Genomic DNA, 18,485 nt, shown 5'->3' with positions numbered 1-18,485 from the left:
GAAATGTCGACAATAGTGTTATATGTTACTTGTACGCAAGAAAGAAAATAAAAGGATTACCATGACATTGGAAGCAAATTGAAAAGTAATTTCACATTTGGGTTTTTTGCGAAGCAATTTATTTGCGTAATTCATGTTGTTTATATCAAATTAATATGGTTTAAGTACATGACCTGAGTTTTATCTTTTTGGCATAGGAAAATTGATTATTTACCAATCTCTATGTATTTTTCATGAGAAGAGAGAAAGGGGAAGATAATTTGTCAATGAAAAAGAGGAAATAAATAATAACAAATTGTTGAATACCATAGAATAGAAAGGAGTAAACTAGTTTGCGGGTTTATTGCTGATTAGGAATTTTCTTTTATAAATTTCCTTGTTTTCTTATAAATGGGTTAAATTGTTTTCTGAGGGTTATTGAAGTAATTTTACACCATTAAGGGAGGTAAGTGTAATTTTTAAAATCACAAGGGAGCTGTTTGAAATTGTCAAAAACCTCAAGGGAGATTTCTGAAATTATCCCTAATCTCTATCTCAAAATTTACGAAGGAGTCATATTATAGTGGAAGCAAGTACAAATTATTGCTATTTTAATGAGTTTGTTTTTAGAAAAATATACCGTAATAATTTGATACATATGAGGTAAAAATGTGATTAAAAAATGTGCTTACAAAAAATGTAAAAATTTTTCTACAAAAAATCACAATCCAAACAAGGCCAAGTTGGAAAGCCACCCCAAAAATATCCGACAATGCTTGACTCTAGATTAATGAGAATTTAATGTGGCCACTCAATGCCGGAAGATTGAAAAAAGCAATATAAATATATATACATACACACACTGCAAATTATGGAGTTGGCGCAGTGTTGGACTAATTTTCCAAGAAGAGGAATTTTAGGTTCAAAAAAACTACTAGTAAAGTAGTATAAAGCGATTGGCTTGCCAAGACGACAGCCGACCACTGTATGTGTTCAATCTGTTGATGTGGAGTATTATTCAAGCAGCCATGACGCACGGCTTGGGTAAGTCCAGAAGTTTTCAAATTCTATTTTCTTTCTCGTTTTACCGTTCTAGAAAAATACTGATCTGGAGATCGATATAAGTAGTTTGCAAAGAAATTACTAGTCACCAACGAATACTTCTCAACTGTTATCTAAGGATAATTACTTGACACATTATCAAACAAGGTAGCAATTGAACACAAATGGAGTTGAAACATTATTGAATTTTAAACCTAGAGGTAAAATTCTTAAAAATAAACTTGATCACCAAGAATGAAGGATAGCGCAATTCCATATGTGAAAAGGTAGAATAGCATTTTTATTCTTTTTTTTTATTATTATTATTTTGACTTGACAAAAGGAACGGCATGATAAATTTTCTCTTCACTTCTTGATGAGGTCAGTGGAAAGAGAGAATATTCCTTAAATGAAAAATTCACTTATATTGGGACATTACTAAATGTATCGTCATCAGCACGCATGTACAAAGAGTCAAAGTATTTGGTAGCTGAAGAATGAAAAATCTGCTCGGACAATTCACAAATGAATGAACTCTAAGAAGATGTGGTCAAGGAAGAAATAGGTCAACTATATCGTGCTTTTGGACTTCCTTACATCCATAGCCTCGATGATGTACGAGTCAGTGACTTTTTTTTTTTTTTTGGAATGATGATTTTCCAAGTAGTATTTGTCTTGGAAACCATTTTGTTTTCATTGTCTGGCTGTCTTCCAAATTCTTTAAAATTCCATATTCTTATCTTCATTCTAAGATTCTATCAACATTTCTTTCTTGCCCAAGGCATACCTTCAGGTCATAGATAAGATCTGAAAAGCACCATAACATTTTCCTGGCAATTTCCCAATTGACAAACTCTTGTTTGCCATTTGAAGCTACGTGGCACGCCGTATTTGGATTGCAATTTCTGTTAACAAATATTTCAATTTACATACATCAAATTGTTATGGTGCAATTTTTTTAAAAAAAAGTCAATCCGAACTGGCAATTTGTAGTGGATGAGTTTCATTGTACTTACAAAACTAAATAAATAATATGCGTCGTGTGTTGCAATTGTTATGTTTATCTTCCTATTTAAGAACGTGCGACTGCCTCGAAAGTTTTTGTCTTTTGCAGCCTGGAAGATTGCAAGTAAATGAATGCATGGAACAGTGGAGTAGTATATTTTATGAAACGGATGCGAGAAAGAACTTCCCCACACCTTTCACGAGAACGCAAATATCAACTAATAGACGTTTCATGAAATAGTGGAGTAGTATATTTTATGGAGTGGATGGGAAAGAAAAAAATAAGCAAAAATGCATTTTTCATCCCTAATATTTAAGGTATTAATCAATTTCATCCCTAAAATTTCATGCAAAACACATTTCATCCTTGTAATTTTATAATTTTGATTAATTTCATCCTTCAAGTTTTACACAAACACATTTCATTCTCGTAATTTCCTAATTGAGGTGGGGAAGATTGAGTTACTGGCTGGGGGAAGTTGTCAGTTCACACACTCTTATAGAGAACCAAATAAGGTTGCGGATGTATTGGCAAATGTTGGTTTGGCACATCATCAGCATGTGGTTTATGTCTATGAAAGTATTAAGGATTTACCCAAATTGGCTAGAGGTGCATACCGATTGGATAGGCTAGGCTTTCCTTCCTTTCGCAGGTTTAGGGTTACAGGTGCCATGCCCTAATTGTTATACCTCACCTGCTTGTATTTCTCTGTTTTGTTCTAATATAATAATAATATTTAAAAAAAAAGTAGATTGTAAAGCAATCTGAATGGGATAGCATCACTTGATCACAGCATGCCCATTAGTAAAAAAAAAAATGGATTAACTAAAAGCTCAAAAATCTTTTCTTAATTCACTTTCTCATTTTAGTACAAAAAAGACTAAGAAATTTTAGCCACCATTACTTTCTTCTTAATCACAATCGAACAAGAAGATCCAAAGAAAATGAAGTCAGTGGGAAAGAAACAATCCTACTATAGCCAATTGAAGAAAAATGTCAAACATACCCATCACAACTAATTGGAGAAAAATATTAATGCAAAAGAATGAATGGTTTAGATTGTCATTTATTTGCAAAATTTTGTTTTGTTGCATCATATACATGTTTTTCAATCATCTATTTATCTTTCAATCTATTCATTTAGTCTCAAATATATCATATCACAATTTAAAGGGAAAAAAAAAGAGATAGTCTCCTATCCAAAAACACTTGTTGTTATTTCTATAATTTAATCAATAATTGAATTAAGTATTAACAATACAATTATTAATGGGACATGTGATAATATTATGTCTAAATTGGTTAACAATCCTTTAATTGTCCCTAATTGGTAGGAATTATAAAATTATGAGGATGAAATGTGTTCTACATAAACTTTAGGGACAAAATTGGTCAAAATTACAAAATTATAAGGATGAAATGTGTTTTGTATGAAACTTTAGGCACGAAATTAGTGAACACCTTAAACATTGGAGATGAAAAGTGTATTTTTCCCAAAAAAATAAATTGCAAGCTTAATTGATGATGATTGCTCCATTTCAGATTATAAAATAACCATTGCATTGCAATCTTTAGTTATTGCTCGTTCAGACTTCGGACCACATCTTTGCCTTCCTCCCAATTCAACCTTTTCTTTCTAACTTCGGGAGGATTCAATGCCATCATCTTCAAACTATAAAATTTTCCATTTCCACCTTCAGCTATGGAGCCACCACCACCACAAATACCACTGGTTTCGAAACTCAATTCAAGATTCTCAACCACTACCCACCCTTTACGTTACGTACTAGAAGAGTCCACAGAAGATAGAGGCAGAGGCAGAGGCAGAGGCATAAGAAGAAAGAACTGAAACCGTATATTACTTTGAAAAAAAAAAGCAATGGTTATTATATCGTGCTTTTGGATTTCCTTACATCCATAGCCACGATGATGTACGAGTCAGTGACTTGGAATGATGATTTTTCAAGTAGTATTTGTCTTGGAAACCATTTTGTCCTGCATTGTCTGGCTGTCTGCCAAATTCTTTAAAATTCCAATTCCACGGTAAGTTCCATATTCTTATCTTCAATCTAAGATTCTATCAACATTTCTTTCTTGCCCAAGTCATACCTCCAGGTCATATATAAGATCTGAAAAGCACCATAACACTTTCTTGGCAATTTCCCGATCGGCACGCCTTATTTGGATTGTAATTTTTCGTAAAAAAGTATTTACATTTTTTTTGTTAACACATTTTTCAATTAACGTACATCAAATCGTTACGTTACATTTTTTTAAAAAGAATTTTAATTCGAACGGGCAATTTGTAGTGGATGAGTTTCATTGTACTTATAAAACTGAAGATATAGGCAGAGACATAAGAAGAAAGAACTGAAACCGTATACTATTACTTAAAAAAAAAAAAAAAAAAAAAGTTATAGTCAAGCGCATTCATTGTGGGAGAAAACCTTGAAGAGTCACTAAAGAAATGTAGCATGTCAAATCAAACCCAAACATTAAGCAAATCGACACATTTTGTGAGAGAAGGCAATTCACGTATGATTGCGCCGGCCGGCTTAGTCAAGTCTGCAACTGAGACTGAAGAAAGTCTGAAGTTGCAACTATGGTCGTTGCCAGATCATCCTCAAATGTTCAGGTGTGACTTCACAATGGATTAAAAGAATTATATATATATATATATATATATATATATATATATATATATATATAAAAAGAAAGAAAGAAAAACATGAGCAATTAGATTTTGGGGCCATGATGCTTGTACATAAACTGTTTAATCGCTCAAAAACTCCTGCTATCTAAAATCAACATCGTGCCAGCCATGGACTACTTTGCCGTACATGATGAAACAGTTCCAGCAGGTGCTGGTGACCTAGTAATCATGATTCATGCAGGATATAAAAACATGACTCTAGAAAACGTTTAACACTTGAGAAATAAGTTACCAAAATCAAACTATCCAGCAAATCATCATATGATAGAAATGAGTTATCAAAATCAAACTCGCTTTAAGCTTTTACATGTAGTCCGAGGCATCTGTACCCTCCTTTTTGACTTCAACTCGTTAAACAGGCAGTGGTTCGAGGTTGCCCATAGTAAATATGTTTCCTGTCGCCAAAGATGCATTCATTAGTCAAATACCAAACAAAACTTCTACTAATCTTTATCCTGACTAAGTGTTGACAAGGTGGCATTGACTTTTACCTGTTACGAAAGGAAAACCGCTTCATGTAGATTGTAAAGCACTAACTGAACTAATGCACGATGTTTGAAAGTCCAGACACTTGACAATCCCGTTTCATCTTCTCCTCCATACAATCAACAATGCCATTTTGTTTGTACACTTCAATTTGATCAGAATTCTTACTTACCAAATCTATCTGACTAGTTTTTGCATCTGTTATTTCACGAGACATGGAAAATGGAACTGCACATATTTTTCAAAGCAACAAAAATCTAGGCTCTTGCATCAGAACCTCCAGAATCCAAAACAAAGAATGACCCTTAAGAAACTTTGACTGGCATTATGGCAACCCCCAGCTAATTGCCCACTTACATTGAAATTTCTAACAACCAATTTCTAACTGACACATCCACATTAAACAGTTCAATGAGAAACATTTCGAGGTACAACGGTTCAAGTTGTCACTCCCAGAGTAATATGCAGCCATCAAATGAAATTTAGTTTCACCTCTAAAACTTTCTGCCTCAAAGATATTCATCCAACTTGGACAATTTGGCCGTGAATCTGCAACTTCTGTATTCCAAATCTTCAGTTTTGGATAGACAACTTCTAGTTCTAGCCAAATCATATTGAAGTTTTACTACTGTATTTTCAGCTGATAACTACTGCAGCTTTCTCCAGATGAACGTTACCTCAGAAAATTAGCAAAGTTGATCATATGACAACAAGAAACAAGGCCCAACAGTACCCTGATTACCTCTTCATCTCTTTCTCACCCACCGAAAAAAGAAAGACAAACTCGGAGAGACAATTGAATGAATTCAAAAAAGTAATATAGAGAATTTGCAAAACTTCTTAACATGGGCTGACAGGTGTCAAGCTACAAAGCATGTGTTTCCCACTCAAAATTAGCTACAAATAGGTGTCTACATTTTGAAATTTTTTTTTCCAAAAAAAAAGGTACCACTTACTGCATCTGCATAAGGCTCCATTGCACCGCTGACGGAAATATCACCAACTGATCCAAGAGAAACAAGAAAAAAAGAAAAAACTAATCATGCTTTTGACTGTTAATTAAAAAAAAAATTAATTGTATACCAATCACCCACCATGATTACTTATCCAAGATTCAGTAAAATATGATATGTAAACAATTACTTGAAAAGAAGCTAAAACAAAAAATCTTTTTTTTCTTATGTATGAAAGCGTTTAACACATGTAACATGTACATATTTTGGTGTTTGATAATTACCTTTTCCCTGTTTCCGAACAACACAATGCATCACGCAATATTTAATTTTAAAGACAGACGGGAAACCAAACAATAATACATGCATCAAGAAGAAGTATTGAGACGGACGAGAGAAACCAAACAATAATACATGCATCAAGAAGAAGTATTGAGACGGACGAGAGAAACCAAAAAATAGAAAGCGAACCTCTTAATTGCCTTGAGTATTACTAGGGATTTGGGAAATTGAGATGAAGAGTAACAGTCTCTCGCGCAACAACAACGTATGTATATATATAAACAAAAATCTTATCGTTTTGGTAGCTAATTCTGTAATATTGGAAAATGAGGCTTTAACATAGAAATAGAACCTATTATGAGAATAAAATTCCCATTATGAGGTTTTAATATAGAAATAGAACATGTAAGAATGCATTTCCTTATATACTGGAATTGAATATTGCTTGAAATATTTTAAGAAATGCTATTAGAAGTTAATTGCTTCGCGAGAAGGAAAGAAAAGCTGCCTTGAGGGTGTAAATTTGATGTACAACTTTGTTAATCTAAGTTTCCTCAAATATTTTACGAATAGCTGCTATTTTAAGAATAGCTTCCAGAGTCACTAGGTAAACCAGGAAAGAAATATTCTTGAGATTGCAATAAAATTTTGTTAAAATAATTATCCTTGTATAATACAATTGAATATGGTCCCTTGAAATCAAAATATAGGTCTAGTGGAATTCCACCTACTGCGAAAAATAAACAAATAAAAAATAAACTGAGAGATTCAACTTTGTTGACATTAGCCATTGTATGGTCCCTTGAACTAAGAAAGAAAAAACTGTACTTTTTCTTGCATGTACTCCTCGATACACACACACATATATTCATTTAAAATTTTTCTAGTAAGGAAAGGGTGAGATTTAATTCTTTTTAATATCAGTAACTTCAAGTAGATTCCTTTTTGTGGTGCTTCAAGGGTTTAGTTGTTAGGAAATTGGTTTAATTTCTTTTAGGCAAGTTTCTTGTTTTGTGTGAAAATAACTAGTTTTCTAATTGATTTTAGTTACTTAAAGTAGTAGCCCAGTAATTTCTTATTTTGTTTAAAATTTAGAAATTATTTTCTATTCTATATAGATGTAGGAATTAGCACTAGTTTCCTGTTATTATTTAGGTTTTAGCCAAATAATACTCCCTATAAATAGGTGGGTTGGCATACTACAAAAGGGGCACACAAGGGGCACACAAGAGCAACATGGAGCCTTATATATGGTTGGTGAGAGAGGGCTCTTGAGAGATGACAGATGGTATACAAGGGTTGGATTTGGTTTCAAGTCTTGTGTAGGGTTTTCCTCTTATAATAAAGAATGGGTTTCTCTCCGTAAACGTAGACTCAATGGTGGAGTCGAACCACATTAAATATTGTATGCCGTTTATCTTTCATGCTTGTGGCTTGTTTGTCATTAAATTGTTGTGTACATGATATTTCAATAGTTGTGTGTTCCGTGGTTGGATTCTAACAAGTTGTATCAGAATTTGGTTGTGAAATTGGATTACTCACAAGCACTTGAATCCCAACAAACTGAATGGTTGGATCAAAAGCTTGATTGTTCAAGGTTGGATCCTGATTAACTATTGAGATTAAGTGGGTTGGTGGCTGTTACCAATTGAACAATTTAATGGATACTATCCTTGTTTCAATAGATTGGCAAAAAGTATTAATGGTGAAGGATGGAAAGCCAAAAAGTGTGGAGACACTTGACGGTGAATCTAAACAGGTGATTTAAGAGTCAAGGAAAATGTGGAGTCCAATGTTGATTTTGAACGTGAATCGGTGGAGGTTCTCTCACACCTTCAATGGTTGATACTTCATCCCAGTGGCTTTTAGGTTTTGGTTATATTTTTTGGGTGGTATGCCACATGTCCCAAAGAAACAAAGAGATCTAATTTCCATGCACTAGAAGACTCTAAGAGTTACGAGTTTTTCATTTTAGGTAGAGTTTTGGAAACCACACGTGGCGAGACAGTCTTGAGGATAGAAAGAAATATGGTGATTTTACCACTTAGTTGTCACAATGATTAGGGTTAGACCTCATAGAAGAGAATTCCGAATTACAAATGGTGGTGAGAAAAAATCCTACAAAAAGAGACGGTGAATTGAGGAGGTTCTCGAGAGTCAACAGAAGGTTAAACTCCGGGTAAGTACACATGTTTATTTGTCGATTTAATTAATTTGGTATCAAGACTATATTGATTCGAGTGTGTAGTTTGGTACCATATTATTTGATAGTTGAAGGCAAATGGTTGTTAAAAGAAATTTTCGCCAAGATTGAGATTTGTTAGGAAATTGGCTTAATTTCTTTTAGGCAAATTCTTTATTCTATGTAGAAGTAACTAGTTGTCTAATTGATTTTAGTTACTTGAAGTAGTAACCAAGAAATTTTCTATTTTGTTTAGGATTTAAAAATTATTTTCTATTCTGTATAAGTTTAGAATTAGCATTGGTTTCTTATTGTTATTTGGATTTTGACCAAATAATGTTCCCTATAAATAAGTGGGTTGGTATACTACACGAGAGGCACATAAAGACGACATGTAGCCTTATACATGGGTGGTGAGAGAGGATTCTTGGGAGATGAGAGATGTTATACAAGAGTTGGATTTGGGTTCAAGTTGTATTCTTGTGTAGAGTTTTCCTTTCATAATAAAGAACAAGTTTCTCTCCATGGATGTAGAGTCAATGGTGGAGTCGAACCACATTAAATATTGTGTGTCGTTTATCTTTCATACTTGTGTCTTGTTTGTCATGAAATTGTTGTGTACTTGATATTTCAATAGTTGATTATTCCGCGCTTGGATCCTCACATTAGTTACTCACCCTTCTGATTCTTCACTTCAATTTAACTAAACCACCCAATACACAAATAGTAACATATAGTATGACATTCTGTTGTTGAGTTACTGATAAATTTTATACAATGCTCAGCTTTATGGTTTCCCGTGATGGAAGCTACACAGGCCACTGAAACGCTGAATCCAAGAGTTCCAAGAAAACTTGGCGTCCACTTGGTCGGGGAACTCGCTGGCCACGGGGACCTAGCTGGCCAAGCCCAGCTCCTTGCTGTCAAGGAACTTGCTGGCCAGGACCCCATGGTCATATCAGGTACTCGTGAGCGTCCTCAACAATCTCCCAGTATTGGACGGCTAACACGGATTGCGACAGTGGCCAATTCGGTACTTGTGGAAAGGCCACACAAGAAGTTGTGGCAAGTCTCTATTCTTTTTTCTCTTTTTTTTTTCCTTTGTGTGCAAGAATAAAAAAATTTCTTCTACAGTTGAAGTTTCATGTATCTGTAACTATTTATCATTCATATTTCAAGTTTATAATTTGGTCAACAATAAATTGTGCAGTGTAAAACTGTATTGTTGATTTTGTAAACCATCGGTTGATGTCTGTAAACACTAATAGTGAAGCATCTGCTGGTGATTGCAGGTGCTACTAGTGGTGCAAAACAAACTTGTACTATGCTCTTGATCTAATTAATTCAGTTTTTTTTTAAAGTGGAAGGTTTTGAATTCAAAATTTCTAATTTATAATTCATCCCACCTTATCATTTAACCCAACCCTTCCCAATCTGATTAATTCATTATTTTAAGCTTTCACCATGCACATATATGCTAGCTTTTATGAGATCTCTTATTAAGGAAAAAAAATTCGTAAAATGGGTACTGTTGTAGGCTGTAGTGGTGCTATCTAATTGAAAAGGTGTCAAAGCAAAAAAGCTTCCGGTTGAAGGTAAAATCTAAACATTACGGGGGGACAGAAATAAGTTGCAACATGCTCCTTCAGTATTTTGTCAAAAAAAAAAATGCTCCTTCAGTATAATAACAACACCAGATATCTTCCACGATGGCTCCTTTTTGCCTCGCCGAACCATGTTATTTAGTCAAATAACTTGATGGAGTGATAGGTATTTTTGCTAAATTTCAAGAGAGGTAAATGTAACTAAATCTTATGAAAAAATTCTTGTGATTTTCAGATTAGTTGTATCTATGACATGCTCAATTTATTTGTTACCATTAGTGCAGATTTCATGGAATGAAATGTTATATTTTATCAAAAAAAAATTGAAAGGGTGTTGAAGGTAAAATCTAAACGTTACAAAGGGACAGAAATCTCTTGCAACATGCTCCTTCAACGTAATAACACCTCAGAAATCTTCCACATTGGCTCCTTTTTGCCTTGCCGAACTTGTTATTTCAAACTTGATGGAGTGATTGGTATTTTTACGAAATCTCAAGGGAGGTAAATGTAACTAACCCTAGCTTCTATTATATTCACCCTAGATTCCGATTTATTACATTAAACGGATTACATAATACTTGAGGTGTTCGACAATAAACTTTTAGATCCAAATAATTGCAAATCGCTTTGTATTTTTTCCAAATAAATTTTAAAAAGAAAACAATGAAATCCTTTTTCAAGATTAATAAAGAACAATAATGAGATATCAAACAAAGATAGGAAGAAAGAAAAGTAAAAACAAAATACAAACTTAAAAAAGTCCAACGTCCAATGCATTAAATGCTTACACCCCATGGCTCGGGCCACCGTAGCTTAACTTACTAATATGTTGCAATTTTATCATTTATTTTATAATTAATTTCCCCTATTACTTAACCCGATGTGGATTAACTGTCAGATTCTACTCACTTTTGAAAATTTGTATTTATTACAGGGAGTAGAACAAAAATACCATAACAAGTGCTAATTTGACGGTTATCAGAAAAGGAGTTCAAGTAGCAGTCCTTATTCCGGGGGCACTTTTGGAAAAGGAGAAACTTTTCTTCTGTTGGCAGTTCCCGAAAAGAGAGGAGATCAAGCAAACCTAGGAGTCTTCCTTTTCCTCTGGAGCGCCACAGAGCTGGAGAGAAGGAAAGCAGATAGGAATTAGATAGAAAAGAATAGATGGCAGACATTTTTGACTTGAAGGTTTACACTTGACTTTTGCGTTTTCGTCTCCTTGTTGTTTTCTTCCTGCGGATGTCAAGACCAAGGAAAACAATTGGTCATACTTTGTAGTCTTGGCTCTTCTTTCCCAATTTGAACAAATTGAATCATCGAAATCGGAGACAATGTCTACGATTGTTGTTTCTGCAAATCTGCGTGAAATTGATTCACCAGGGATGAACTAAATCCCTTTTTCTAGTCAAGAAACAACGGAGGTTTTGGTTCGTCTAAAAATTATGAGATCGAATTAATTTTATCTATTCCTCTTATTTATTGGTATTTGCGTATTCTCTGATTGCAGTGCTTATAGTTACTTAATTAATTGATTATCTTGGATCCAGATGTCGAATTAATTTGGTAACTTATTGTCAATTAGAGCATTAAATGCGTAATTGTTTAATTGCCTTGAAATAGTGACAACTGGCACGATTGAATTTGTGTTAGGCAAATACGCAGGTTAATCTAAAATAATCCTGGTAGTGCGTTCTTTGGTTAGAATAGGCTTCCTCTAATACGTAAGGTAATTGGGGAATTAAATCTTACAGGCGTACCTAGAATTATTTCTCAATTAAGGCAGTAATTAACGGATGTACTTTAATCACCGACACAGTAAGGAGGAGTTGACTATCATCACTTGTTTGGCAGTTATAACCTATTTATTAGTAAATAATTGAAATTATCTTTGCGTCGAGAATCAATTAGGTGAACCATTGCTAAAGTTATTTCTTGTCTAGACCTTTAGTTATTATTAATCTGATCTTAGTAAATTGTCATTTAATTTTTAGTTAGCTATTTATTTTATTTAAACTGTTTTAATTGTCATCTTTTATACAAAAACACCCCCTTGTTATTTTGAATTTCAAAAGAGACAAATATCTCCAGTCCCTGAGAAGACGACCTTACTTGTCCTTTATACAAATCAATAATTCCTTGTGAAAAAGCAATCCCATTCTGGTATATCAGATTAATCAAACTCTTCGAGAACAGAGTGAATCAAGTAACTCATTGCACACCTAGAGTCCCTACTCCAGTACTTAAAATCGGGTTTTAATTACTTTAATTGGCAATTAGGTTTATTTTTATTATTGCATAGGTTCGGCACCTGTCAATTTTTTGCGCCGTTGTCTGGGATTGGCAACAGTCATTTGTTTCTTTTTAAGTTCATTTTATTTTAATTTTTTGATATTTTTTCTAATTTATGCCTTGTTCTTCTCATACGGGCGAATTGATTTTCGACCCTGAAATAGAGAAGACTGCAAGCCAAACTAGGAAAGAAACTAGACAGCTCAGATAGGAACAATCCAGTGCTCCACCTCAGGGACTTAATCCAAAGGTGGAGTCGACAAATTTGTGTGGTGACAATTCAAGTGATTCAGACCAAGAGGAAGTCACCATGGCGAATGCACAAATCTTAAGGGAGTTGACTGCACCTAATTTAAATCAACAACCCTTATGCATCACTTTTTCTAATTTGAATGATAATACCTCTTTTGAATTAAAGTCCGAATTGATTCACCTTTTACCATCTTTCTATGGCCTTCCAGGTGAGGAGCCGCACAAGCACTTGCAGGAATTCAATGTGGTCTGCACTAGTATGAAACCCCTTGAAATTACTGAAGAGCAGATCAAAATGAGAGAGTTCTCTTTTTCTCTTAAGGACACGCCGAAGGATTGGTTGTACTACCTACCTCCGGGCAATATCACCACCTAGGAGTAATTGCAGAAAAAATTCTTGAAAAATATTTTTCTGCTTCCCGAGTTGCAAGTCTGAGGAAGGAAATCTGTGGCATCAAACAACACCCAGGCGAGTCTCTCTATGAATACTGGGAGACGTTCAAAAGTTGTGCATCAAATGCTCTCAACACCAAATAAGTGAGCAATTGCTCATCCAATATTTCTATGAAGGGTTACTCTTTAGGAATAAAAGCATAATCGATGCTGCAAGTGGAGGGGTGTTGGTGAATAAGACTCCTTGAGAAGCATGGGAGTTGATTGAAGGGATGGCTCAGAATTCACAGCAATTTAGTTTAAGAGAGAACGTCCCGACGTGTAGGGTGAATGAGGCAGAAACATTTTCCATCCAACAACAACTCTCTGAATTGACGTCCTTCGTGCGACAACTGGCTGTGGGAAATGCCCCACAAGCCAAAGTATGTGGGGTATGCATTGCCTTGGATCATTCTACAGAGATGTGTCCGCTGGTTCAAGAAGAAAATGCAGAACAAGTAAACATGGCTGGCCACGCGCCCGCGTCATAAAAGCAATACGACCCATATTCAAGTACCTACAATCCTAGTTGGAGAGATTGCCCTAACTTTATTTATGGAGGAAATAGACAATCAGATTTTGTACAGAATAGACAGCAAGGGTATCAACAGCAATATCAACCTCGCCCGCCACCACCTCCTCCAAGCTCCAATCCATCTTTAGAAGATATGATGAAACAATTTATGGCTAGTATTGTGCAACATCAACAAAAGACGTATTCTGAACTACAGAACATAATGAATCAAATGAGTCATATGCAATCAATGCAAAATCAGATGAATCAGATAGCAGTAGCAATCAACCGCCTGGAATCTCAAGTTTACGAAAAATTACCTTATCAACCTGAACTGAACCCGAAGAATGTAAATGTAATGACCTTAAGGAGCGGGAAAGAAATTCAAGGACTTGAACTTGTGATTCCGAATGATAAAAATGAAGATCAAATTGAAAAAGAGCTTGAGGAGGAAGAAATGAGAAATGCAAATCCAGAGGTAATTTCTAATTCTATAATTAAAGTTGGAACTAACTCACCGTCTTTTCCGAGCAGGTTAGAAAAACCAAAGAAATAAGATAAGGAAAAAGAGATTCTAGAGGTGTTTCGAAAGGTGGCAATAAATATCCCTTTGTTGGACGCGATCAAGCAGGTGCCAAAATACGCTAAATTCTTGAAAAATTTGTGCGTCAACAAGAAGAAGTTGAGGGGGATGAGCATATTGTGGTAGGTGAGACCATTTCAGCGATTTTACAAAGAAAACTACCACCTAAATGCGAAAATTCAGGTATGTTTACTATCCCCTGTAAGATTGGACATTCTAAGATTGAAAATACCACGCTAGATTTAGGGATTTTTATTAATGTGATGTCTAAATCAATCTATGATTCCCTAAATTTAGGACCTTTAAAAGAAACAGGAATAATAATTCAATTGGCTGATCGTACATTTGCTTATCTGGATGGGATAGTTAAAAATGTTTTAGTACAAGTAGATGGATTATTTTTTCCTGCTGATTTTTATGTGTTTTACATGGATGATAGAAGTGCCCTAAATCCATCACCCATTATATTAGAAAGGCTATTTTTTAGTACTGCCCAAACTAAGATTAATGTTAGTAAGGGTACTCTCACGATGGAATTTGATGGAGAAATAGTCCACTTTAATATTTTTGATACAATGAAATATCATGTTAACTCTCATTCTATGTTTGCTATTCATATTACTGATAGGTTACAATTTTATCATTTATTTTATTATTAATTTCCGCTATTACCTGACCCAATGTGGATTAATTGTTAGATTCTACTCACTTTTGATATTTTACATTTATTTCAAGGAGTAGAACGAAAATATGATAACAAGTGTCAATTTGATAGGAAAGGAGTCCAAGTAACAAAGCTTATCCCAGGGGCAATTTTGAAAAAAGAAAAACTTTTTCCATTTTGGTAATTGCTAAAGAGGGAAGGACGGCTCAAGCTTCCTTTTCCTTGGAGGGCCGCCGCATAGAAGAGAGGCAATATTAGAGTAGGACTTTGATAGGAATTAGGAGCAGAGAACTAGCACTATCTTTTGGAGCTTTTGCTCTTTGACTTTTCCTTCTTAGCTTTTGGTAGTTGTAGTTTTCCCTCGTATGTGAGGAGCAATTAGGAGAACTTTGACTTTTTCTTCTTTTGGCTCTTAATAGTTTTTCTTTCTTCGGATGTTAGACGAAGTGAAGACATTTAATCACTTCTTGTAGATTTGCTTTTTTGTCAGTATTCCAACGAATTGAATTTACCCAATTGATGGCCACGACTGTTGCTTCAATTTTATATGTTTTTTTGCATCAAAGATGAACTAACTCCCTTACTCTGGTCAAGAAACAATGGAGACTTTGATTCGCCTAAAAATTGTAAGATCGATTTAATTTTTTTTTTATTTATTGGTATTCGCATATTTTTTGATTACAGTGCTTAAGATTATCCAATTAATCGATTGTCTTTGAACCAGATAATTAGTTAATTTGGTAATCTATTGTCAATTAGGACATTAAATTCGTAATTGTTTAATTGCCTTGAAATAATGACAACTGACATGATTGGGTTTGTGTTAGGGGAATACGCGGGCTAATTTAAAATAACCCTGATAGTGCGTTATTTGGTTAGAAAAGGACTCATCTAATACGCAAGGCAATTGGGGAATTAAATCTTACGGGCGTACCTGGGATTATTTCTCAATTAGAGCAGTGATTAACGGGCGTATCTTAATCACCGACACAATAAGGAGGGGTTGACTGTCATTGTTTGTTTGGCAGTTATAACCTATTTATTAGTAAATAATTGGAATTGTCTTTGCATCGATGATCAATAGGTGAACCATTGTTCAAATTATTTCTTGGCTAGACCTTTAATTATTGTTACTCTAATTTTAGTAAATTGTCATTTAATTTCTAGTTAGCTATTTTTTTTTTATTTAAATTTCTTTGATCGTCATCGTTTATACAAAAATACGCCCCATGTTATTTTGAATTTCGAAAGAGACAAATACCCCCAATCCCTGAGGATACGACCCTACTTACCCTATTTACAAATTAATAATTATTTGTAAAAAAGTCACTCCATTCGGGTATATCGAATTAAGCAAACTCTTCGGGAATATGGTGAATCAAGTAACCTATTGCACACCTAGACTCCCTACTCCAGTATTTAGAATCAAGTTTTGGTTATTTTAACTAGCAATTAGGTTTATTTTTATTATTGAACAGGCATTGACAACCTGTCAATGTTTGGCGCCGTTATCGGGGACTGGCGTCAGTTATTTGTTTCTTTTTATCATTCATTTTTGTTCTAATTTTCTGGTGCTTTTCGAGTGTATGTCTCATTCTTCTTATACAGATGAATTAATTTTTGACTCCGAGGTAAAGAAAATTGTGCGTAGAACAAGGAAAGAAACCAGACAACTCAGAAAAGAGCACTCTAGTACTACATCTCAAAGACCTGAGCCAGAAGTTGAACCAACAGATTCGTTTAGTAGCACTTCGAGTGACTCGGACCAAGAAGAAGTCACTATGGCGAATGCACGAACATTAAGGGAGTTGGCTGCTACTTATTTAAATCAGCAGCCTTTATGAATTACTTTCCCGAGTTTGAATGATAATACTCCATTTGAATTAAAATCTGGTCCAATTCATCTTTTGCCATTATTTTATAGTTTACCATGTGAGGAGCTGTATAAGCACTTGCAAGAGTTTGATGTAGTTTGCAACGTCATGAAATTCTCGGGTATTACAGAAGAGCAGATAAAAATGAGGACATTCCCCTTCTTCTTGAAGGACTCTGAAAAAGACTAGTTGTACTACCTACCACCAGGTAACATTACCACATGGGACCAGTTGAAGAAAAAGTTGTTGGACAAATATTTTCCTGCGTCTCAAGTTGTAAGTCTAAGGAAGGAGATCTGCGGCATCAAGCAGCATCCAGGGGAGTCGCTTTATGATTACTGGGAGCGATTCAAGAAGTTGTGCATCAAATGCCCTCAGCACCAAATAAGTGAGCAACTGCTCATCCAATATTTTTACGAGGGACTACTTTTCAGAGACAGAAGCATAATTGATGCTGCAAGTAGAGAGGCATTGGTGAACAAGACTCCTCGAGAAGCATGGGAGCTAATTGAATGAATGACTAAAAATTTGTAGTAGTTTAGTACAAAGGAGGATGTCCTGACATGCAAAATGAATGAGGTAGAGACATCTTCCATCCAGCAGCAATTAACAGAGCTAACCTCTTTTGTTAGGCAATTAGCTGTAGGAAATGCGTCACAGGCCAAGGTGTGTGGAATTTACACTGGTATGGGTTATTCTACAGAGATGTGCCCAATGATTCAAGAAGAAAGCGCGGAACAAGTGAATATGGCTGGTCACGCACCCGCGCCAAGAAAGCCCTATGACTCGTACTCGAATACGTATAATCTGGGTTGGAGAAGTCACCCTAACTTCAGTTATGGAGGCAATAGGTAGCTCAATTTTGCACCAAATAGACAGCAAGAGCATCACCAGCAGTACCAGTCTCGCCCACCACCACCTCCGCCATCAAGCTCCAGTCCATCTTTGGAGGAGATGATGAAACAACTGATGGCTACTACCGCGCAACATCAACAAAAGACGGATTCTGAATTACAGAACATAAGAAATCAAATAAGCCAGATGCAATCCATGCAAAGTCAAATGAATCAAATGGCCATAGCGATCAACCGTTTGGAGTCCCAAGTTCAAGGGAAGTTGCCATCTCAACCTGAGTTGAATCCAAAGAATGTAAGCGCAATGACCTTGAGAAGTGACAAGGAAGTCCAAGGACCCGCACCTGTGATTCCTAAGGATAAGGACGAGAAACGAATTGAGAAAGAACTTAAAGAGGAGGGCAGAGACAACAATGATCCAAAGGTACTCCCGGACCCTATCACTACAACTAAGACTAATCCGCCTCCCTTTCGGCAACGAACCTTTGAAACTAGGAATTTCCCCTACGGGATGCGATCAAATAAATACCCAGATACGCCAAGTTTTTTAGAGACTTGTGTGTCAATCGAAGGAGGCTAAGGGGAGATGAAAGAGTCATTGTTGGGGAGATTGTATCAGCGATTCTACAAAGGAAACTCCCACCGAAGTCCTGGGACCCAGGTATGTTTTCTATCCCCTATAGAATAGGCAATACTTTGATTAGGAAGACCATGTTGGACCTAGAAGTATCGATCAATATAATGTCAAAATCTATCTATGCTTCTCTGAACCTAAAC

General features: G+C 35.2%; 1 non-coding gene across 1 annotated transcript; it reads right to left on the bottom strand.

The window, feature by feature from the left end:
* Nucleotides 1-17,133: 17,133 nt before the first annotated feature.
* Nucleotides 17,134-17,240, bottom strand: LOC113738319 (small nucleolar RNA R71). The gene has a single exon (XR_003460105.2). It is a non-coding gene; the product is annotated as a small nucleolar RNA R71 (small nucleolar RNA).
* Between the last annotated feature and the right edge of the window lie 1,245 nt (nt 17,241-18,485).

The sequence above is a fragment of the Coffea arabica genome, chromosome 3e, assembly GCF_036785885.1.
Source record: "Coffea arabica cultivar ET-39 chromosome 3e, Coffea Arabica ET-39 HiFi, whole genome shotgun sequence".
In the NCBI taxonomy this organism is placed as follows: domain Eukaryota; kingdom Viridiplantae; phylum Streptophyta; class Magnoliopsida; order Gentianales; family Rubiaceae; genus Coffea; species Coffea arabica.
This window is presented reverse-complemented; position numbering and strand designations above follow the sequence as displayed.